At 36.7% G+C, this 20,772-nt stretch overlaps 1 protein-coding gene and 1 long non-coding RNA gene across 3 annotated transcripts in view; one reads left to right on the top strand and one right to left on the bottom strand.

Annotated features, from left to right (window-relative positions):
- The window catches only part of rtn4r (reticulon 4 receptor), a 54,365-nt gene that overhangs the window by 3,502 nt on the left and 30,091 nt on the right, over positions 1-20,772 (bottom strand). The window lies entirely within an intron of this gene.
- LOC114154735 (uncharacterized) overlaps positions 1-20,772 on the top strand; it is a 37,459-nt gene that overhangs the window by 8,701 nt on the left and 7,986 nt on the right. The window contains exon 4 of one of the 2 annotated variants that reach the window (XR_003597610.1): positions 5,344-5,449. The exons of the other annotated variant lie outside the window; for it this stretch is intronic. This is a non-coding gene — a long non-coding RNA (uncharacterized LOC114154735). Of the gene's footprint in view, positions 1-5,343; positions 5,450-20,772 lie in introns of those variants that run through there. 2 annotated transcript variants of the gene reach the window in all.

Here is a 20,772-nt window from a genome sequence, read left to right as displayed (position 1 = left end):
GCTCTGGTGTGGCCTGACAGCAACCCTCTGCTGCACTTTCCTTCCAGCCTCCCTGCTCAGCCGTCAGACTGCCACCAGAAAGCTGTCAAGACTTTCCACTCTTTCTGCACCGCAGCACTTTTCCCTCAGCACTGACTAACAATAGCGCTATTTTACCTCACAGCACGCTTCGTGTATCTCCTCTGTCGTCTTCACTTTTTTCTCCTCTCTCTTTTCTGCCTGTTCATTAGCAGTTTATTTCACCTGTCATTGCATGGATTCCACAGAACGAAGCAAAATATGTCTTGTTTTTGTTAGAAACTGTCAAATGAAAGAAATAATCCCTAACTGTCGTCAAACCCCCAATAATTCTACTGATGATATTGCGGTATTTTTTGAATAAAATTCTATTATCCAAACAGAAGCCTTTATATAATATTAAGATTAGATCCTGTATGGTTCAATCTGCAGTAATGGTTTTCAAACTGTTGCACAGGTGGTTTTGGGGCTGCCTTCTGTGGTAATCTGAAGAGATGTTTGTATCTATGATATTTTGATGGCAAATATGAACAAAGTGATCCAGTGGTTATAGACACACACAAAACAACAAAACAAAGTATGTTTTAACACAAAGACAGATCATAATCTATAGCGTGAAAAATGTATTGTCCATGTTAATTCTTATACTATTTTGCTGTAACATATTCAACAAAGGAAGCTTTTTTTGGTTCCAATTATAGACAACTTTTTGTTGCTTGGCATCGATATTGGATTTGGTGGTAATGGTTCATGTGAAACACATCCAATTTTCTCACATGTAATTCTGACTTCGAGTGGCATGTAAAACTGAAATTCATTACTGAACAACGTTCTTCCACCAAACATGCAACATGTTTGATTTTATTTAAAAGAAAATCTGAAGGAATTAAATAGGTCGCTGCCATGAAGCTGTTTGAAAATACAATATCAATGTGGTGATATTTGGAGACAACTTTTTACTGTGGTGGTACTCATAAGATGACAGATTTAGGAGTACATAAAGTAGGCATAGCCCAGTTACCAGGATTAAGGTACACCAAGGATTTAAAAAGTTTCTAGTTCTAAAACAACTATAATGTTTTTTAATCATTTATTGAGTCTTAAGTTCTTCTAATTCAATGCTAGCAAAAGTCTCTGAGTGACCCATGTGTTGTCTGGCTGTATAGAGTTTCTCTGGGCTGACTCTCCCTCACCTGTGTCAGTGCTCTGTCTGCTAAACCTAGACATTATTTCCTTGTATTTTTGAAACAGAATGAAATTCTGGATTTTTAGGAATATGTTTAGTTGAAAGAAACTGACATGTGTACATTAAATTATCTTGACTTGTGACTGAGTGAGTGTTAACACTATCAACAAACAAAATGGGGTTCCAAGTCTCAGGTCATGTGTCAATGTATCAAATAAAAACATAGTTATTTGTTATACATAACATTGCTGTATGTGTTTTTTGGCATGGAATAGTTGACATTTTCTGCTTTTAATGATGAAAAGTAGCTTCTTTGTGTTAACAGTGTGATATTTTCACAAAGTTCAACATAGCTTCACAATGGTGCAGGTAAACTGCTTAGGCTACTAATTAGCAATATGGTACTGATTGATTTCATCACTATTAAGTTTCCTTGTCTCAACTTACATTATGCGGAAAATAAATATATTTATTTTAACATTAGCAGAATTGATTGCTGCTGACTGCTTTCAAATCTTCTCTTTTGTCAAAGTACAGCTGAAAGTAGATCCTTCCCACTCTACCATCAGCCTCTTTTCTTCAAGACACACAATTGTATTACAGCAATGTCACTTTGATTAGAAGCAGAAAAATATATTTTTTTCTTACTAAGTCACAATTCTAATCTTTTCATCTTCAAGTAAATCATGTTGCATCTTACAAGGTGTTGTTAATCACTGCTGAAATCACTGCATCCTGTTGCTGGCGGCCTATTGTGCCTCACAGCTTCATTCAGATTAGCCCACCGTAGTGACAGAGAGCAGCATTGCAATTACTTGACGGGTTTCTATTTGCATGAGAACAGGGGAGGACTTCATGTGAAGGACAATACCAACAAGTTTACAACGTTTTAATACAATATTTCACATTAAATACAGATTTATACAGCCCTGCAACCGACTCAAGCATTAAGTATTATATGTTTCATTCCTTTAAGTATGTTAAACAAATTGTATGATGGAAATACTCTTGAAAATTTTCTATTGCATGAAATGGTTTGATCTTGGCTATTCTTTGCTTCATTTTCCATTTGAGATAGTTTCACTTTAGAGTTGGATAAACTACTTATTACTGCTGCACAGATTCAAGCTTTGGTAACAACTTAATAAAGACAACACTTTCTTGTGTGTCTATAGATTAGTTGCTGGTACTACATGTGTATCTTAGTTGATTTCTAAGTACTCACATATCTTATGTGTTCACATTGAGTAAAACAATTACGCACAAGGAAGCTAACTTTTAATATGCAGAAAAAAAGCACTGCGTAAGCCATTTTTCTTAGAGAGGGATGTAACAATACATCCATCTTACAAGACTAACATGATTTGGGCAATATTATATATTATATATTGTATTGTATATTGTATCTCTTAATGTATTTTTTCGTCTACATTAAGAGATGGTTCTAATGCCAAAAATGCACAGAGTATATTGCTTTTTATATCTTCACAAATAGATTCAAGGTTTCAGAAATATCACATTTTATTTTATATAATCCTTATAAGCATACTTTATTTTTTACTAATCACTCTAAGCAGTTGGGGATTTGAACTACTAACTATGAAAAACTGTGAAATGGCCCTTTTCATGGGAACTAGTAGGAAGCTCCAAACCAAATGTAGACTTTGGTCTTATTAGCAATTAACTGTAAGCTAGTTGCAGTAGCTTTCACTCTTCTCACAGTTTTCAGTTTTATTCCAGTTATTGCAATAAAGTTTTATTTGCCCCTGATTGAGAAATTAAAGGCACATTGAAAAGGCACAAATACTACAACAATTAACAGTCACAGAAATACACATTGTGATTTAGTCTTTCATTGTCTTACCATTTATTTTTCTAAGTACCCAAATGATTTAGAAGTTGGCAGGGGACTTCCTTATTGCTTTTGTGTTGTCAGACAGTCTTTATGTCCGTAACTATATAATATCAAACCCAGTCGCAGCAATCAGGATCGTAATAAGAGGGTTAACCGGTTTTATCAACAAAATCAAGCAAATCAAGACTACTTCCTGCCAGGAGAATAATATGGGACTTCAAATAATGTATTAACTTCAAACAAAGACACATACCGACAGCAACTAGATAGTACTTTCAAAGACTCAATTTAGACAAAAAATACTCTGCAGCTTTAATATATGGTGCTCTAATCGGCACTCTGTTGATATATTTCAAAGGTACACCTATTCTTTAAACAATGGAATACAGTTGACTCCTGGTAATTGCAGGGGATACGGACACCACCACACACAACTGGCAGAAATCTACCATACTTGAGACCTCCTATTGAAACACCTGTAACCAGATATAACTCAGTTTACATTAATACGCAAAGTGGAAACCGTCATGGCACTAGTTGAGAAGCTAACTAGTGCCATTGGGTGTACAGTCAATCAGCCACAAGAAAAATCATTGGGGCTCTAATGTGTGACATAATCTTGCACTACGGTATTTCAGCTTCCCAGGCTGCATTTTCTTTCAAATATTTTAGGTATGCTTCACAAAAACATTTGTGAATAGGCACATTTTCTACGAAAGACTTGGAGTTATGCTTCAAAGAAAAATCTGTGAATAGGTGAATCCACAATGATGAATAAGCAGGGCTCAACTGTAAAAATTCTTTTATTGCTATTCAGTACTGAATGAGTGATACATATATTTTGTAGCATCACATATTTTAGGCTCATTCAGTAGCAATCATGATGTGAAGCTAAATAATCAAATAATTTTTTAAAACAATTTAATACTTATTCTCATTCAGCAGCAAATCGTCACATTATTGCCTTTTCCCAATTTACTGCATCATGTTGCTATGAATAAAATTGTAACAAATTAAGAACTAAATCAGACCTAATTGTAATTAAGTGGTGAAATGACTCGTATCAAATCTTTGTTTTTGGGTTATTTATCTTTTATGTATCAGCAGAGAAACAAAGACTTAGAGCCCAGATTTACATTTTCTTTTCTCAAAGAATATTGTAAAGTGTTGGTATGTTTAGGACTTCAAGGCTCATTTAGGAAACCACAGATGATGGTTGTTTTTACCAATCAGTGGTCTGAACCATTTTTAGATTGTTATTTGTAGTAAAAATGGCTCTGTATTGTTTGATTAAGCATGAGGAATATCCTGGTATCTAAAAGCAAAAAACATAAAAAAACAAGAAGAGAGTCAAATTGTGTCAAGTAGTATAGATTCTACACAATTTAATTTAGAAGCCACCTGGGTTCTTTCTAGCAAAGGTCTTCAGTTACTTAAGATAACCAATCAATGCTGCTATCAACTCTGAATTAGTGGAAAGTCACTACATCTGGGAGCACATTCTCCAGATTTGTTTTATTCTGTTCTCAACTTACAGTAGATTAATAATCATTCAGAGATTTGTACATTCTTCAGATTTGTAAGAGTTCGTGGCTTCGTGCTTTTGGATACAATGGTGAGATAGGACTTAGCTAGCACTAAATATAATGACGAGGAGGAAAGTGTTGAGGTGTTTGTTTAAAGGGGGATTAGGCCAAAATCAGGCCTATGCTCAAATAGCATTACAAATTAAAGGTCAGACTTAAGTACAACCAAGGAAAAGTGTATGTTTTACAGAAACTTTTGTGTACTTTGATGGCCTTTGACATGTTTTCCCAGTTTCACAAATTTGGTTTCAGATGCCAAAAAGCTAAAAGCCAGTGGAGTGGATAAATAAAATCAATAAACCGTGGCTTCAGTTTAAATGTTGTTTTGCCAGTGCCCCAGCAGAAGCCAGAGTACATCACATTCTGTTGGAAAAAGCATAAAGATGTCAACATGAGTGGAATGAGTGGGTGCAGACAGCTTTGTTTACTCATCGGGGCATCACATATCCAGATTCCTCACTCATTTGCATATGTCCCTGGCATGTTTGCAGCTTTACACAAATGCTCACTGCTCCTTTGTCTTACAGTTAAAATGCAACATTCGTTCCGACATTTTTCCATGCACCAAAATGCACAAAGTAGACAGAGGGCATGCTGGAACAGCACATTCAGCCGGCCTCTGATTCATCACGGTAGCTTTACTTTGAAGGGACAGGGAACGAGAAGCGACAGCTAACATGTCTTATCCCTTTGCTTAGAGTGGAAGTGATGTCTCTGTCAGAGATGAATCACATCATTCTCCAGAGGGACCTCCTGGCCTCTATCTGAAATTATACATTATTGTGTTGCTGCAAGGCAGGCTGTCATTTAATATACTTATAATTTCTTTCAGCTGTGTTATATATCATATGCAAGTCCATTCATACATGCATTGTTTTTATATCATGCCCAAATGGGAAACTTGGAGGAAATGCAGATGTAATGATAGCTGTATGAAAACCAGTCAAGGAAAATTGATGCAGATAAGATGAAGACAAGATTGGAAAGGGTAAAACACTATCACAAGCTAAAAGCTATCAAGAATTTCACCAATAAAAAGGTAGAATTAAAGAACTGAAGAAAAGAGATTAACTTTATAAAAAGTTACACTTTGTGTTGATTACTGATTTTAATAGGTTTTGAATACTTATTTTTACATTGTTTTTTATGAGTACAAATTTGAAGCACAATAACTTAACTTATGAAAATCTGGTTAAAAACACTCTCCTCTACTTTATTTAAAATTTGACATTTACACTGCTTGTGTAAATTCACAATTCAATTTATATCTAATTCAAATTTCCTGATCCTCTACTGATCCAATTAGTGCTGTCAAACTAACATTTTTTAATGCTGGGATTGATCAACTTCAGTCACGCATAATATCTAACTAGAATTTATTGCCTTTGATAGTTGAAGTTAAAGTAACATTCATTAAGTCACTTCTGTTGTAAAAATATTAAAGACATACAAATATTTCTTTATGGACAAATAGGCAGGTCAGTAAAACCAGTAAACCTACTTTAACGCTCATGGGTATATGTAAACTTCTCATCATAACTGTATTAGATGAAAATCTGAGAAATCAAGTCTTCTTTAACTGTACCACTGCAGTTGTAAATAATTAAAAATGCATATAGTTATTTTTACCACTTAAAACTTTTAAAAGTTAAGAAGTAGTTTTCTTACAGTAAATCAGTGCTTTTTGTTCTGCTTCAAACTTTTGAAGCACATTCTAATCATGTGCTTCTACTTTTGCCCATGTGGAGTTTCTTGCTTCTTTGGGGAAAAATGTGAGAATTACAGAGTAGCCTACAGTCACACGGTCACAGCAAACCAGGAGAATATTCTATTAAAGTTTGCTTTGAACCTCTTTTCCCTTCATAAGCCTGTGAAAAGTTTTATTATATGGGGAAAATGGTCTTCATTTTCAAGAGGACCACTGAGTAGCAAAGGAATTGGTTGGTAGGGCATATTCATATGAATAAGGCTGAGTTGAAAAGGACTACGCTGACCTTTTTATTGCATCTGTTACTGGAAGTAAAGTTTTCAAATACCTTACTTTTCCTTCTTCATATTTCTTTTTGTGAAGTAAATGTTATTTCTAGAGTTAAAAATCACTGAGTTTAGCACTTTGTAATGTAAAAGTTGCCTGAATGCAGGGGAGGGTATAAGTCAGTATCTTGCAAGTCAAAGTGCAAGTCTTAAGTCTTTCCACTGAAGTTATGAGTCAAGTTGCAAAAAAGACATGCAAATCCCCAATTATGATTTTTGTCTTTTATTATGATTCAGAATTAATATAAAATATCCCCACCCAAAAAAAATTAGCTGGGTGTCGGCTTTTGTAAATATTCCATTTTGTAAATATGTGGGATGTCCTGCCATTATCATGCAGTTAGTCCTGAAACATATGCATGTGCAGGAAGCTCCAAGACAACGAGAAAACTAGAGAAATTGAGGAAAGAGATAGTCTACCAACCCCTTCTACGTTGTAGGGAAACATTTGGGCTCATTTTGGTTTTCAATGAGTGCCAGGGAAGACTGGAATTGACATGCACTTATGTGAAAGGTTTGTAAAATGAAGATCAAGCACTTTGGGAACACTACAAATGTGCATAGCTATGGTACACTGAAGTCAAGATATGCCATACCCTCTCACACAGAGCTCTATGCGATGTGCTTGAGAAGAGTTTTATCAGTTGCAGTGTGAAATTATGCACATTTGTACGATTCTTCACTAAATTATCAAATTGCTCACAATGTATGGATGAAAATTGCAATGCCTTTGCTATAAAAATCTAATGGAATTGACTTTTGTTTTCTCTCCTATCATAATTTTTAGCCCAGACATTTTATGCACTGATTTCAACTTCAAGTCCAAAATAGCTATTTTTGTTGCTTAAGACAGATTTTAAACCAAGTGATGTGATTGGACTCTTCATATCTGCCTTATTGCACCTGGTAATACTTACCTAAATATAGGTTTATTTATATGATTTTTTTTTATTGTTTCTCTAGATAGTTGGCAATGTTTCTTTGCTTCAGTATTGACTGAAACATTTTAAACTATATCCCTTTTTGTCTCTCCAGATGATAAAAAAAACTGACAATTGTACAATTAAAAGGTCTTGTTCTTACAACATTAATGAACCAGATGCTGTGATCTTAAATATAGATGCAGTCATCAGATGAAACAGGTTATTTAGGACATGACAGACCAGAGACTTAGGCAGTAGTCCCTTAGCTAATCAGGGTGTCTTGCAGGGGCATTAGTGTCAGCCTCAGATTGCACACTATGACACAATTAGAAGATGAACGGGAGGGACAGACGAGGTCCTGTTTGACACACATCTGACGCAGCTCTTGCCCAAGCAGATGGCTCATGAATAACCGAAGGAACCGGAGGTCTGCAGGCAGAAGGAAAGCCCAGCCCAGCAACAGACTCCTATGTTAAAAACAGTCAGAATAGATGTACATTATCAGCCTCCACATACATGGAATCCTCCTTTTCTGAAAGATGAAATCAATACACAGCATTTTTTTCTAGCTCCGCAGAGAGATGGTGATGTCAAACTACTGGGAAGTGACAGCAGTAACAATAGGCAGTTGACTGGCAATATCCTGACAGTGATAAAATGAGCTTGCAATCAGAGGGGTGTCAGATCGAATCCCTTCTCAACTGGCAAGCAATTGGAAGGGAGAGTGGAGGTGAGGAGTTCTCCCTTTCAACAACAGCCATCAAATTACCATCGACCCTTCAATGATGCACTGACCTCCCAGATGCTCATCACTACTCAGCAGGATATCAGTCAGCACTGTGTTGTGCTCAACATTTGCAAACTGCCAACAGTATATAGTGTGCTGAAAACTAAGCCCATAAATAAATGCAGTCAAGCATTAACTGCACTTTTTTAAGGAGCTCTTTGCTATCTCATACATTGGTTCACTTGGATTTGGTATGGATTTTGCATAATTATGTACTCTCCCACTTTAAGTTCATCTGTTCAAGTGACTCCTGACATAGTAGCGAATCAGTCACACTGCAGCAACTCAATACATTTAGGGTTGACAGAATAGGATGATGCGCTAAAGTTCAAAGTGAATCAAAAAGAGGCTAAAAAGAAGGTTTAAGAGATTTTGAATGAGGCATGGGCATTGGTGCTAGATGGTCTGAGTGTTTCAGAAACTCCTGATTGACTGGTTTGCACTAGTTTGCAGAAAAAGAGAAAACATTCATAAACATGTCCCGTTCATGCTGAAGAAAAGTCACACTAGTTTAAGATGACATCCATTCCTTAATGACCAAAATCGTATTACTATACTAGTGATTAGAGCCCCGCAAACCCCCTGCTCATTCAATGCACTGCCTATTTAACCTACTTAGCTGACTTGTAAACTTTGAAATTTAGGTCTCTAGTTGTAAGAATGCACCACTAATATAATTGTCACAATGTGTATCAGACAAATGCCTTGTTTTACTGCTATGAAATGATACGAAAATATATTATTACAATTTCTTTGACCTAATGACCCCCTACACTGAGTCGGTATTACTGAAAACAGAACACCACCTGAATTAAACAGTGATTGTATAATGACTGAGTATTGTATAAAAGAGCAAAGCAGATCAAAGATACTATTCACATCAACAATTATCTGTCTCACACTTTGTGAAATTTTAATCAGCAAAGGTAAAAAAAGTGTTTTTTTCTTCTCATACACTAGTCATGGCTAAAATAGAGTCAGGTCTACTTAAGTACCACAAAAGTGGATTAATTAATGTGATGTGGCAAAGTTCCACTGGATTAGGAAGAAAAAAATGGTGTTTTACTTACAACTCTATTATAGTGCTGGCAGGAAACCAAAGTGGTTTCCCACATTTCTGCTACAGCTCACTATGAAATGTTCCATGGAGGGCATCGGGAATCAAGTCTGCCCGAGAGGTTATGCAGAATGGATGAAATCCAGCTTCATGCCCGCCCCCGAGTGTCACAGTCATGGGCAATTTTCTCATGTGAAGCCATGTAAAATTCAGAAGATAAGTAATATAAGCAGAAAATAATGTAAGCATCTCCCAAGCATAAGCGTGCGGGGGTGTTGAAATGCTCTCCTCGAGTGAAAGAAGGCAAACAATTCACAATGCCCTATTATAAATTTTGCGCTGTTCTTAGTGCAGCCAAAAGATTTTTGCTTAAAAGAGGGCAAAAGGCATTATCTTATCTACACAAGGCTAGAAAGAAAATAAATGAAGGTGTCTGTTAAAGTATATGTCTTTGCCATCTTGGTGCTGTCTCTTAGGCAGACTACCACTTGTGTTACAACATTCTTGTTTTCACTTAAACACAAATTACTTTCTAGGATTTGATCAGAGTTATCTAGGGTGTGTCCTGCCTCTTGCCGATAACCGCTGGAAATAGACACCAACTCCCTTGGGCCCTACATGGAAAAGTGGATATTGGATGGATTTAAGCAGAAATCCATATCCAAAAAACCAGGTGGGAAAGAAATTATGTCAGTTTAGATTTGAACTTCTACATAGTATTCTAAATATCCTGTGTGCTCCAACAAAATTCTGCCAATAGTTCTTCACAACAAAATGTTAAGACTTGCCTGAAGTCCTCAGGCTAATCCTCATGAGACTTTTTTATTGCCTGGATTGCTTGTGAAATTATTTTATAGTTGGCCAAATGCTCTGAGAAAACAAGTATGGAATTCCTATATGGTGCTAAAGACATCTAGCACTCAACTAGGCCCGGCTGAAGTTTTGCAGCTCCTGACCTACAAACTGAAGATACGTAAATGCACCACCACATTCAAATACAATTGCTGACTCTCCAGTGTGGTACAAAGTTCAAGTATGAAGAAACAAGGATGCATCTAAAAGTTGAAAGAGAGTGGCTCTCGAGGAGTAGATCTGGGGACTCAGCTGAAAACTGTGCACTAACACTCCACAAACTTAACTGGCTAATACATGTACCACGCACTTTAATAGGAAAACATGTTCAACAGCATCTGTCAGAGTTGTGGTCTTAGCTTTTATGTTGCTTATATATTTATATTCTGAATATATGAGATAAAAATTCTACAGTCTAAGACCAAGAGTATAAGTAAAGACCGTTAAGAGTACTATTAAGTGACTTAAAACCAAAATTTAAGTCACCATGTCTGCTACAGAACTCAAGTTAAAAGGCACCAATTTTTTTTTAAATTCCGTTTTGGTAACCACAAGAGAAAGTTGTAATAAAAAGTGAGTAATGAATGATAGTCTTCTTCTTGATTAAGATCTTTGAAAGACTGCAGAGTGGATATAGAAAAAGGTTTTCATTCAAGTAACAACATTTGTATTCACCCCTTTTTGGGGTTCTAACATGCTCAAAATATCTCAGCTAGGCTACTGAATGGTTTCTCTTACATGTACCGATGTGTACATCAACACTTTTTGTTTTGAAATAAAAAAAATACAATATTTTAGAGTCAAAATGTTATTTTAATCCTTGAATTATGTTTTTGCAAGATTACATGTCAAGTTCTCAAAAAAATGATTTGAGAGAAACTGGGTAGGCTGTGAGGCCCTCAGTTTATTTACTTCACTGAAATGTGAGTGAATAAGGCCAAATGAATCATTGGCGTAGTATTTGAAAACGATAATGGCCTTAGTAAATATTGGATGACAGCTTCGAATAATGTTAACACCTCCTCATGTTTAGAGTGAGCTCACAGAGCTAGTGAGGAGTGACAGCACCCGCAGGATGCCCTGCATGTTTGCACATCTGAAGATGAGAAAGCACACAGAAATGCCCTGGCCACAAGGCATGCTGAAATGACTGAATACAGATGTCAAAGATCTTGATGTCATTTTCAATTCATTTCAATTCGTCTGTGTTTCTTGGCATACTTAAACTCCCTAAGAATAATTCACTTTGTTACACTTGCAGCCCTCAAAGTAGAGTGGGTACAAACATGTGCGACTTAAGTTGATTTTTTTTTTTTTCTGACAGTTTCATTACTCTAAAAGTCCTATGTTCGGGAACAACCCTCTTAGAATTTGCACTGTTGCTTATTGAAGAAATATTGGCTGTAGATGAATTGCTGTTTGTGCAAGAAGTAAGTGAAAAAGTTGTATAAAACAAACAGTATGTCATATTGAATCTGACTAGTCTAGAGTAAACCAAAGTTGTTCCATGAGGAATTGATTGAGTTGTTCAGTTGCTGAGTTGCTCAGTATGAAGAAGTAAAGAGGTTTCACTACTGTTTCCTGAAAGACTGACTAGGTCTGTGCAAATTTCTGTTATTTATGTACTAAAAATTTGATCCAATAGGAAGTGTTGGAGTGTTTTAATTTTTTTATGCGTTTTTTATAGAGCTAGAACCTCTGCAAATCAACTGCAAGAGTTGATTTCCACATCAGACTCGATGTCAGTGTTCTGCTTTGGGCCTATTCTGAAGAGATTACTTTTTTTATACCTAAAAAATTCTGGTGACTTAAAAGTTAACATTTAAATATGCCTTGCACTGCACTCTTTGGCCTCCCTATAGGTGCATTCTGTTACTTCTGGGTTGGCCCTTTAGAGATGCCCAGATTCTTTATTGGGATAAATTCAACAACTTGCCAGAAACATTCCCCAGAGATTTTGCTCCATATGGGTATGAAATCCTAACAGAGTAGCTGGTTTGTTAGTTATAGCTATAATGTGACTTTCCGGTTTCACCACATCCCAAAGGTACTTTATTGGATTGAGAGTGGATGACTGTGGTGGTCACTGAAATACAGTTAACTCATATCGTATTAAAGGAAGTAGTTCAGGGTCTCACATGGCTCAGTGGTAGAGCAGGCAGTAGAGGCTCCAAAATACAGTTGTCCCTGATTCGATTCCTGTCCCCAAGCCATTTACTGCACATTTTCCCCTTCTTTCTCTGCCCTTCATCCTATGCAACAACTAAAAACTGAAGTTCCACATAAGGCTTTATAAGGAATAATTGGAGGTGCTTTGATTTTTGTGACATGGTGCATTATGCTGATAGAATTATCCATCAGAAGATAGCCATCTTGGACATGGCAGGGAATGGTATTTTCTCGGTTTGTGTTGAAGGCACTCCACGTCTTTGTTTGTGAAGGACTGAGCTGCTTGGAATTTCTGATTTTACATCAAATTCTGTTATTCAGCTGTTCCTAATGCATCATGGTCATTGTGTACGAGAGTGGTTCCCAACCCTGGCCTTCAAGGCACACTGTCCTGCATGTTTTAGGTGTTTTCCTCCATTAACATCAATTAAAGTCAGATGTGCATGCAGGGGTGTGCGCCTTGAGGAACAGGGTTGGAAAAAATGCTGATAATTTATAAAATATTCTTTGCTATTACCTTCCATCCAACTATTTCCTTACTTTTTGAACCTTTCTTTGTCTTTTACTTATGATGAATATTTGAATTGCCATATAAAACTTTAAATACGTTGTTGGTTTGATACTTTCTAGATGCCTGTCTTAGTTTTCTTATAGCTTTGGTTATTCTTTCAGCCTCCCCACCATCCTCCTCACTCTCTATTGTATTAAAATACACTTGGGTCCATCCTTGCCTTGAAAGTTTGAGTTATTTTAAACTTTTTCTTTATAGCTTTAGTAACACAGTAGATATGTGAAAATCTAGGTGGAAAATATTAATCATAGTAATGTCTTAACAGGGCCTGCACATGTTTCCCATTTCACATTTCAATGGTTTGTAAATTTGGTCATGTTGTGCCACATATACATTAATCTAAGTAATATGGAAGCAAATCACACAACTTCTTTTACTCAGCTGCAGTTCATTCAGTCTCATTTCTGCAGTGGACATACAGTCTAATGCAGGAAAATACAGAGTTTCTCTTTTACTGTTCTTTCTTATTCCTCATTCTGAAGATAATCTTAGAAAATAGGCCTCTGTGTGACATTATCTTTATATCCCAGGTAAATAGGGCTAAGTGCTACTCTATAATTACTCATTTGAATTTAAAAGTGGCTCTTATCAAAATAAAAAAGCACAAATAAAACATTTGTTTTCTAGTTTTTAGTGGGTCACAGGTTAATTCCAATAAAACAATTGGTTCTTAAAGAAGGGTTTCCCCAATCTCACTGCCACACTTAGATATGTGGTTAAACATTTCACTCTGACATTGTTACTGCAAGAAAAAAGTAATTTGCTTAAGTCTTTTTTTTACTTTACCAGAGGTATTATGGAGAGCATTGTAGAAATGGAAAAATTATTACCAAGAATAGAAATAAAATAAAATACTAGATGTTGATGTGATTTTAAAAATGAGTTCAACGTTTTCTGCCTTCCTCTTGACATAGACACTCAATCTTACTGTTATATGCTCACTCTGAGTATAAAAAAAGTCCCGTTTGTCACTTTAGGGAAATGCAAAGGCGGATGTAATGCATAGCATAGAGAAGCAAACTGAGTTACACTCATGTGAAAATGCAGTAAATGACACATATTGTTCAGTGCCTGAAGGCAAGATGGTAAAAATTAGCCTGAAAATATTCCACAAGACAAACCATTATTGAGACACTTTTCATGCAGTGATGGGTTTCTCAGCCTTTTTCACTCTTCTCCTGTTTTCCAATATTGGAGTCTGTTAAATCGTCCAGCTGACTGTGCAGACTGGCTGCAGATGTGTCATCTGCAGTCACCTCAACTTGTCTGAGAACTGGCAAAAAAAACAAAAAAAAAGCTGTAACCAGTTTTTTTTTTCTTTTTAAACTCAGAATAAATCTCTGAATGCAACTAAACATGCCAATGCAAACACATTTATACTGCCGAAAAGAATCAGACGCAAACAGCATATTTCATCCCATACCCATAACCACAACACTATGCAGAGATTCTTTATTCATCACAGTGGAAAACATCACCGCTGTCTTAACATGCTGAAAGTAGAACAGATGGGCTGTCACCACACAAGTCAGCTAGCTATTTGAAAGAACAAAAATCAATATTTCTAAACTGTGCACATTGTTAACGTACTATCAGCCAATTCCACAGTTTTTCTTAACACTATAAAGCATTTTACTACATTTTGTTGAGGCTCATATCTCTCATCAGGACAGTTTCCATCCAACAGCAGGAAACTAGGATAAAAGACCAGGGCACGGAGCCACAGAAAATGCTTGTTCCCCTCAAATTTTATCAGATTGCACACTACAGGCAAAACAAGCCTGATATCAAAGTTACAAGATATTTAGAGACATGGCTTATGATTAGAAACTCCTAAATAATGTAGGATTATTTTATCAATTAAATCTAGGGCTGTATGTCAATGCGAACATAACAGTAAAAACTTCAAGGTAGAAATGACCACGAATTGCCAAATGCATGGGATCGGAACCCCTGGCAAAGTCATACTTATCTTAAACTCCAGTAATATCCTCCACAGAAAAGTTAAAACAAATTCAAAGGCCCACCTCATTACAGATCATTGAGTGTAGGGGTTATGGAGACTTAGAATAAATCCGCTTCATTCAACTAAAGTGTGACTTTACAAAATGTTTCTAAGTTAGATTCTGCTATTGGAATAGAAAATAACTTTATTTTAAGGTTTTTCTGCAAGAAGTAATGCATGTCAGTCCCACTGGTAGATGAAGGAATACGAATTGCTGTTTGCCAATTCACCCGACAGTGGTCACACATGCAAATTAGACTAAAGTTGATGTCATTTAAAATGCTTTATATTTTTTAATTATGCATGTACAACAGAGTGACTTCTGTCTTCGATACCTTAAAATGATAATGTACATACTTTGTCAAATAAACATATTAGTTCAGTCTTTCAAATGTCCTATTCAACCGATTCAATAATCATATCTCCTAAAGCAGGCATGTCCAAAGTCCGGCCCGAGGGCCAATCACGGCCCGCGGTCAGATTTCATACGGCCCGCAGCTTCGGTCTTATAATGTATTATTTATGGCCCGCCTGCACTGTCAAACAGAATAAATAAATCATAAAACTTGAAACTGTAATTCCTCCTTTCACCAAATGGTGGCAGCACCACTTTAATACTATCGGTCTCTGCCTCCGTGCAGCGAACCGCTCTCCACTCATTTCTGCCATGGCTACTGCAAAGAAAACAAGTTTACAGTGAGGGCCGCCGCTTTCAAGAGAGATGGGAATTATAATACTTCTTCACTGAAAATCAAGGCAATTGTGCTTGTCTAATTTGTAATGAGACGGTTGCCTTGTTTAAGGATTTCAACGTAAAGAGACACTACCAGAGTAAACATGCTAACACATACAACAAGCTAACAGGAAGTGACCGTGCTGAAAAACTAAAGCAGCTCCAAGCTGCACTGGCATCACAACAGCGATTCTTCACGCGGGCCTGTGAGTCAAAAGAAAATACCACCAAAGCAAGCTACGATGTTAATGTTAATAGCTAAACATGGCAAACCTTTTACTGAAGATACATTTGTCAAAGACTGTGTTATGAAAATGGTGGAGAACATTTTGCCCTGAGAAGAAGCAAGAATTTGCGAATGTTTGCCTGGCATGTAACAGTGTGGCACTGAGAGTTGAGGACATGAAATTGAGTATTTTGAACGGTAACGTCTGTCACTATCAGCAGTGAAGAGCGAATCGAACATTTATGGCACTTATTTTTATTAAACTCTTGAGTAAGATTTGGTTATTACTGTTGATGTTATGAACCTGTAGATGTGACAAACTATACTTTCTGAAAGATATTGTAAATGACAAGAGCAAAATTCACTTGTTTTAAGATTTAATAATAATAGACAACTTTGCATTACTTATAACTCCTGTTTAAAATGTTCTTGAGGCAAAGATATTTTTAAACTCATGTAAATTTAAGGTATTTCATACAGTTTGTTCAATGTTATCTGAATCTCCAGATATGAATGAAAGGCAGAATTTGGGTTTTTAGAGTTGTTCTCGTCTGCCTGAGTGGCTTATATTTGGTTATTTTGTCATTTGAAAAATAAAGATAATTGTGACAATGAAAATTGTTTTATAACGGTGTGTATTTGCATGAAACTTTTGTAGTTAAAAAATGCCCGAACAAACTATTGGCCCCCGGGCATCTTCACTTTATCAAATCTGGCCCTCTTTGCAAAAAGTTTGGACACCCCTGTCCTAAAGTGTATATGTGTTTGGCTAAATAATGTGAACAGCAGCTGTCATTATCACATTGAGCAGCTGTTTAAATTTCCTCATAGTGCCAGTGTATGACTCACCATGACCACATTGGAAGTAATACAAGCATGTACGGTATAAGAAAACGCCAGAGGAAGAAAAAGCTTTTGCTATGTGCATAAAATTAAAGGAATAATAAATAATTTTAGTGGATTATTGCACAAGCGTTCACTAATTCTGCTCAGCTTTCTCGTATATCCATCTATTTCAGATGTTCAGGCAGCCCTGGAGGCATGTTGACCTGAAAAAGACAAACCTCCTCCTTCCTTTCATCTTCAGAATCAGTTCCTGCAAACAAATGTGATGGGGCCAATACCATGAGCCCTATTTATGCCGCTCTGCCCTACAATAAGAGCTATGTTCTCAGCAGTGCTTTGCATTAGGTTTTTTTTTTCACAGGTCTTTCCAAAATAGGGTTTGTTGAAGTAACGCACTGGGATTTTGTTGCACGGTGAAAACTATTGAGAATCCAGCAAATATTTGCGAAGGCTGCAATACTCTGTGAACATGTGTGGGTGGATTTTTGACATTGGTGATGTATAGGATCTCATATACTTGCCTGCCTCCGCGCAAACATCTGATTCATTCTTTATCCCAGACCTTCTACTTAAACCAAAGCTTGTAAAAATTAGAGCTTTCAAAGTGAATTGAATATGGCCTGCTTCTGTTGAGTTGATGTTAGCTGTATACATTAAAGTGAAAGTGAAGAAAAGAGGCATTTAAACACACACTTCCTTATGTTCTAAAGTGCTCCACATTTGAAGTACAACCACGACAATGACTAGTAAAATACTGTTGTGGAAACGGTGAGAACAGTTATGAAGAACACAGGAGAAAACATTATAAGGACTGTCATATGTTTTTGTATGTACGAGTGTGTGTCAAATAATCTCTCAGGTAATTCTCTGCACTTAAAATCTGGTCTCCACTTTATACCTTGCACATGTACAGAGCTAAGCAACTTCCTTTTTACTGTCAGTCCTGCACTTTATATTTTATATTTATATTCATATTTTATACTGTATTTTATTTTTATTCTGGAGTAACCTCACAACATTGAAAGCTCAAAACATTGTCCTGAGCCGTATGCAACGAAATTTTGTTCTGTATACACCCTGTGCATGCAAAATGACAATAAAGTCAGTCTAAGCCTAAGTCTAAGTCTAAGTATCAATTAGATTAATTATTCTCTGACACTGAGAACAGACATAATATTATTGACAGATTACAAACATGTTGCCAAAAATGAAAATAACTGAAAAAAAACATAATCCTTTTCAAATTAAAATTATTTGTTTGAGACAAAAATGTAATGACAATGACAACATTTCCATGTAACATAAACTCACTGCCCATTTTATGAGGTTCACCTTGTTAGTATTGGGTTGCAAATCTTTGTGACATAGACTCAACAAGGTGTCAGAAGCATTTCTTAAATTGTGTTCCATATTGACATGACAACATCACAAAGTTGCAGTAAATTCATGCACATCAATGCTGAACATCTTCTATTCCACCACATCTCTAGGGTTGACATGTGGCTAGTTGGGTTGAGATCAGGTGACTGTGGAAGCCACTGGAGTACAGTGAACTCTTTGTCATGTTTGAGAACCAGTTTCTGATGATTTACGCTTTGTGTCATGATGCATTATTCAGCTGGCTGTAGCCATCACAATGTGGATACACTGTGGGCATGGACATTTTTAGCAATAATACTCAGAAAGGCTTTGGCCCTTTAGTCCTCATTTGGAATTAAGAGGTCCAAAATTGGTCAAGAAAACTTTAACAAACTATCACTATATATCACTACAACAGCAGCCTGAACCAATATAAAAGGTTGGATGAATGCATGCTTTCATGTTGTTTATGCAACATTCTGACTCTAGCATTGAAAACCTTTTGAGTCCAGCATCAAAAAGAAAAGGCTGAAGATCAGGAGGAAAACCAGATGCAAATGTTGGCTCACATCATATGTTGCAGTGTGCGGTAAGAGTCAACAGTCATTGGGGGTGCTGTGGTGGCACAGGGGCAAAGCAAAAGTTTGGACACACCTTCTCATTCAATTCAATGAGAAGGTGTGTCCAAACTTTTGGTCTGTGTTGAGTACAGACATTATTTTGGTCTGTACTGTAAATGAGTCAACAGTCATTTTCTTCTGTTTGTAGCCTCCTGTTGTACACATGGCTAGTGCTGGCACTAGTGTTAATACCAACATACGACATTTGTTATGTTGACGCAAAACAGCGAGTTCACATCATATCCAGGAGCTGTTCTTAAATTTTAGCAAAATCTCAGGCTTTGTTTATTTCGTGCAAATATCACTTAATCACATAAAAAAAAAAAAATGTTAGGGAGTAATTTATTTATTACATGGGGTCACCAAATAATCTTTATTCCATGCTAATAGGACTTTAGCCTGCCATCTTTCCAGTTTTGTCACGGTTCATGTACAAACTAACCGGATCATCACTGTGGACTCTTGCAAAGGTGAGATTAGTCACATCTTCCTTTTGAATTCTACATTTTGTTTTAAAGATGTGCCAGAGTTATGGCAAACCACTCTAGCACCCAGGAGAGAACCATTTAAGCATTCACTTCCTTCTTTGGAAGAATAAAGAGAAAGACTTGTGAATTATTTACCACTGTCTCAATATGGTCACATCATCAGCAGACAAAGCAACTTGCTGCAGAAAGATGAGTTTGTCTGGTGAGAAATATGAAGTGTAGAGACAAGAGAGGATAAAAAACTGTTGCGAATCAGATAACAAAAAGCAGCCAAGTGCAAATAAGTAACATTTTAGGAATTGCAATATTATCAGCTAATATTTCTGTCAATTTGCCCAGATATGGGACTCTTTACTTCCATGACCTGTTTGGATCTGTCACTTTTTCTTTCATTTGAAAGGTCAAATGCTGACACCATGTTCAATTCCCACAGGGAAGTCATCGTTCCTCCTCTTTATCTCTCAGGTGAGGGATGATACGAGTCTTAGAGTCATATCAGTGTGCCCTCTGTATGCCCTATAACCCCTTCAGCATATCTTTCATGTCTGCTTAGGCCCATCCCTGACCAAGGCCAACACCTTTTTGGCAGAGTGGACATCAAATAAGCGCTGCGCTAGATATGCTAGTGGAAATGTCACCGTGTCTGAGTGATGGGTTGGTTAGGCCATCTCGAAATACCCCTCTCGTGTGAATAAGTGAGTCAGGAGATGAGTGTAATGTGAGGCGCAGGCCAGCATATGGCAGCCACCTGAGACAGTTTTTCTCCCTCAGAGAAAAAAAACAAAAAACACAATTTGCACAGAATTTTTCGTTGAATTCTGACTGAGGTGTTTGTGTGTGTAAAACCGTGTGTGTGTGTTACTGTTGTCATCATTCCCAAAATGACTGCAGGACTGTAAATGATGCGCTGGCTCAATTTGAGTGCCACTGTACTGTGGGACGACTCAACTGACAAGACTTCCTGCTTTGCTGCCTGGGTAATGAGTCATTCCAGCCCTGGAGAAAAACAATCTGGTATTTTTAAACTGCATCCTTCAGCTGTTCTTTTCTCCCCGGAGCTCCAGCTTGTAAGCTCTTGGTGGCTTGTAATATGAAAGCCATTTCTACACCTAATGCTAATGTGCTTTATATGTGTGAATAATATAAATGCATTACAAAGCTTTTAATGGTACTCTCTGGCCATCCATGCTTCACTGATTTATACTTAATGCTCTGTACAAGGCAACAAAGTATCCTATATAAATTAGCTCAACCAGTAGTCTGCTGCTTTTCAGGTTATAAAACTGATGTGCTATGAATTGTAAAAAAGAAGAAATTGCTGTTTAGCTTAGTCATTAGAATAAATCCCTGCCACTTCTGTCTAGCAACAACACAAGAGTATTTATAGGAAGAAGTTTGGACTGAAATTACACAGATACCTGCAGGAAAATATTTTATTTCAATGTAACAACAAAAAG

Source organism: Xiphophorus couchianus, chromosome 12 (assembly GCF_001444195.1).
Source record: "Xiphophorus couchianus chromosome 12, X_couchianus-1.0, whole genome shotgun sequence".
Lineage (NCBI taxonomy): Eukaryota > Metazoa > Chordata > Actinopteri > Cyprinodontiformes > Poeciliidae > Xiphophorus > Xiphophorus couchianus.
This window is presented reverse-complemented; position numbering and strand designations above follow the sequence as displayed.